The sequence below is a fragment of the Delphinapterus leucas genome, chromosome 14, assembly GCF_059928025.1.
Source record: "Delphinapterus leucas isolate spDelLeu-1000000601 "Yukka" chromosome 14, BTC_Dleu_Yukka2, whole genome shotgun sequence".
NCBI lineage: Eukaryota > Metazoa > Chordata > Mammalia > Artiodactyla > Monodontidae > Delphinapterus > Delphinapterus leucas.
Window position 1 is genome coordinate 70093809 of NC_143142.1, and position 4685 is coordinate 70098493.

At 41.2% G+C, this 4685-nt stretch overlaps 1 pseudogene; it reads right to left on the reverse strand.

Annotated features, from left to right (window-relative positions):
• Positions 1 to 388: 388 nt before the first annotated feature.
• Positions 389 to 1294, reverse strand: LOC149747643 (large ribosomal subunit protein uL22 pseudogene; annotated as a pseudogene).
• Between the last annotated feature and the right edge of the window lie 3391 nt (positions 1295 to 4685).

The window sequence follows — 4685 nt, forward strand, 5'->3', positions numbered from 1 at the left end:
ACTATATAGCAAGGGTGTCAGCCACCATCACTTGTGTTTGGTAGAGACTCAGAGGATGTAGGGGAGTGGGAAAGCTTTACAGTGGGAAAAAAAGGAAGGCTTCAGGTGAACCTGAAGGCTGTTGGCATGGGGAAGCTAGAGGTGGGAAAACTAGAATCAGGTCACCTTATATGGTTGGTTTGGGGAGCATATTTGGCCTTCTCTGAATGATCCTGAGTTGGGAGAGGGGGCAAAAATTAGGAAAGCTGTCAGTCATTGGCCAAGTCCTGACCATTCTAGGCTGATTGTGGTGTGCCTTTCCTGGCTAGTCGCTGCTGGAAGTTGTGGGTCAGAGTTCTACTGAGATGTAAAGTTTGACATGTTCCATTTGTATATTCAATCTCTCAATTTAGTGTTTCTCAAATATGTGACAGGTTGAGAGCCTCATTTGATAGTTTCCTTCTCTCTGGTAAAAGATGGTGGGTGCTTAGTATTTGTGGGATGGTGAGAAATGGGAAGAGAAGAAGGCTGAAGTTCTTTCTCTGCTGCATCCCAAGGCTGTACTATGCGGTGCAATAGCCACTAGACACACATAGCTGGTGAACACCTGAAATGTAGCTAGTTTGAATTGAGATGTGTTTTAAATGTTAAATATACAAATGTCCAAATCTTCATATGAATGAAAGAATGCAAACTATCTCATTAACAATTTCTTTTCCTGCTTTTATTTTTATTTGCATTTTTTTTTTTTTTGGCGGCATTTGTTCCTGGGCCATAAGTTTTTGTTTCTTTAGTTTCTTCTGGGGTATCTTTTTCTTCTGTGCAACCTCCTTTTCTGATTTAAGATCAATCTATTCTTTTTCAGTAAGGACCATCTCAGTGTGGCAGGGAGAGCTCATGAATGGGTTGATCCAACCATGAGCTCTGTAAGTCCTGTGCCGTATCTCAGGGGCTTTGTTCACCTGGATGTGCTCAATATCCAGAGAATCTACATCTAAACCCTTAAGTTCAGCATTACTCTCTACATTTCCGAGCATGGGCAATAAAAATTCAGCAATCTTTTTGGGCCACCGACTCCTGAGTCCAGCCCCACTGTTTGGCCTGGGCACACCTACCAACTCCACCATTGTAATGACTGAATGGCACACATCGCTTCTGTAAAGTGACATCCTTCAGATACTTGGTGGCTTTTAGGATATGCATACCGTTAATGGCCTGGGAAGTTTCACGAGTGTTCTTAAAGTGAACACGAAGGTTTGAACCTCTTGATTTGCATGTTTGTGGGGTTTTCTGGGTCAAGTGAATGGTGAACCATTTTTAGAGGTCACCTCAGGCCGCTTACTGGAAAAAGCTCATTAACAATTTAAAAAATATTTACGAAATATTCAAATGATAATATTTGGATATATTAGGTCAAATAAATATGTTTAAATTAATTTCACTGTTTTTAAAAAATGTGGTTACTAAAAATTCTAAGATTATGTATGTGGCTTGGATTACATCTCTACTGAACAATGCTGACCGAGAGTAACACTTTTTGTGCATAAATTTTCTCTTCAATAAAATAAAGGAAATAATTTCTATAGCATGTCCCTTTTACATTGCCTCAATATAAAGCTATTTGAAAAGGCTGGAAACAGATTTGCATTCATTTATTCATTCATCAAAATATGTGATGTATTTACTATGTCCCAGACATAAAACTAGACATTCCTGAATAACTCCCAGTCCTTGCCTTTGCCAGCTTGTGGACAGAGAGACTTAAAGGGTGATTTGTTTGGTAGGCATACAAAACTACTTAAACCCGAGAAAACTTCATGGGAAATGCTCTTGCAGCCTAATTCTCACAATGGTGTATCAATAATATAATAATTTACGTCTCTAAAAAAAGTAAAACCAGGGCTTCCCTGGTGGCGCAGTGGTTGAGAGTCCGCCTGCCGATGCAGGGGACGCGGGTTCGTGCCCCAGTCCAGGAAGATCCCACATGCCGCGGAGCGGCTAGGCCCGTGAGCCATGGCCGCTGAGCCTGCGCGTCCGGAATCTGTGCACAACGGGAGAGGCCACAACAGTGAGAGGCCCGTGTACCGCAAAAAAAAAAAAAGTAAAACCAGCACCAAAAACATCTGAAAATTCACCTTAGGAAGATCTTTGTTTAACATGTTTTCATGAACCAAGATGCGTTTCAGTTCTGATTTTTTCCCCCACTTACAAGCTGTGTGACCTTGATAAGCCCCTGAACCATGGGAATCATAATCTCCTCCCCCATAAACTGGATTTACCCCATGAGATTGCTCTGAGGATCAAACAAGATAATGTGTGTGTTAAGAAAAAAAAATGTCATGAAGAACCTAGGGGTAAGACAGGAATAAAGACACAGACCTACTAGAGAATGGACTTGAGGATATGGGGAGGGGGAAGGGTAAGCTGTGACAAAGCGAGAGAGAGGCATGGACATATATACACTACCAAATGTAAGGTAGATAGCTAGTGGGAAGCAGCCGCATAGCACAGGGAGATCAGCTTGGTGCTCTGTGACCACCTAGAGGGGTGGGATAGGGAGGGTGGGAGGGAGGGAGATGCAAGAGGGAAGAGATATGGGAACATATGTATAAGTATAACTGATTCACCTTGTTATGCAGAAACTAACACCATTGTAAAGCAATTATACTCTAATAAAGTTGTAAAAGAAAAAGATAATATGTGTGAAAAACTAATATAAATATGAAGGATAATTATAATTATTAGAAACAATTATGACCATTAGTTTAAAATGAAGGTACTGAGAAGAGAGCAGTTTGGGGACCCAGAAAATAAGTTTTGTCTTATATAGATTCTTTTTTTTTTTGGCTGCGTTGGGTCCTTGTTGCTGCGTGGACTTTCTCTCGTTGCCGCAAGTGGGGGCTACCCTTGGTTGAGGTACACGGGCTTCTCATCGTGGTGGCTTCTCTTGTTGCGGAGCACAGGCTCTAGGCACACGAGCATCAGTAGTTGCAGCACGCGGGCTCAGTAGTTGTGGCACGTGAGCTCTAGGGCACGGGGGCTTCAGTAGTTGTGGCGCACATGCTTAGTTGCTCCGCAGCATGTGGGATCTTCCGGACCAGGGATCGAACCCGTGTCCCCTGCACTGGCAGGTGGATTCTTAACCACTGCACCACCAGGGAAGTCCACATAGAGACTACAAGAAGCCAAATAAAGAAGCATAAAGATGCAAAGCATAATACATGATATTAAGATCTAACCCTTAATATGTTTCTAAATCATTAGAAAAAATTGCTTTCAAGAATGAAATGAATTCCTTTGCTGTGCAGAAGCTTTTAAGTTTCATTAGGTCCCATTTGTTTATTTTTATTTCCATTTCTCTAGGAGGTGGGTCAAAAAGGATCTTGCTGTGATTTTTGTCATAGAGTGTGTTCTGCTTATGTTTTCCTCTAAGAGTTTTATAGTGTCTGGCCTTACATTTAGGTCTTCAATCCATTTTGAGTTTATTTTTGTGTATGGTGTTAGGGAGTGTTCTAAGTTCCTTCTTTTACATGTAGCTGTCCAGTTTTCCCAGCACCACTTATTGAAGAGACTGTCTTTTCTGCATTGTATATCCTTGCCTCCTTTATCAAAAATAAGGTGACCATATGTGCATGGGTTTATCTCTGGGCTTTCTATCCTGTTCCATTGATCTATATTTCTGTTTTTGTGCCAGTACCATACTGTCTTGATTACTGTAGCTTTGTACAAGATGAAAAGACAACCCTCAGAATGGGAGAAAATATTTGCAAATGAAGCAACTGACAAAGGATTAATCTCCAAAATTTACAAGCAGCTCATGCAGCTCAATATCAAAAAAACAAACAACCCAATCCCAAAATGGGCAGAAGACCTAAATAGACATTTCTCCAAGGAAGATATACAGATTGCCACCATGAAAGGATGCTGAACATCACTAATCACTAGAGAAATGCAAATCAAAACTACAATGAGGTATCACCTCACACCAGTCAGAATGGCCATCATCAAAAAATCTACAAATAATAAATGCTGGAGAGGGTGTGGAGAAAAGGGAACCCTCTTGCACTGTGGGGGGGAATGTAAATTGATACAGCTGCTATGGAGAACAGTACAGAGGTTCCTTAAAAAACTAAAAATAGAACTGCCATACGACCCAGCAATCCCACTACTGGGCATATACCCTGAGAAAACCATAAGTCAAAAAGAGTCATGTACCACAATGTTCATTGCAGCACTATTTACAATAGTTGAGACATGGAAGCAACCTAAGTGTCCATCAACAGATGAATGGATAAAGAAGATGTGGCACATATATACAATGGAATATTATTCAGCCATAAAAAGAAACGAAACTGAGTTATTTGTAGTGAGGTGGATGGACCCAGAGTCTGTCATACAGAGTGAACTAAGTCAGAAAGAGAAAAACAAATACCGTATCCTAACACATATATATAGAATCTAAAAAAAAAAAAAGGGTTCTGAAGAACCTAGGGGCAGGTCAGGAATAAGGATGCAGATGTAGAGAATGGACTTGAGAATACGGGGAGGGGGAAGTGTAAGTTGGGATGAAGTGAGAGAGTGGCACTGACATATATACACTACCAAATGTAAAATAGATAGCTAGTGGGAAGTAGCCACATAGCACAGGGAGATCAGCTTGGTGCTTTGTGACCACCTAGAGGGGTGGGATACGGAGGGTGGGAGGG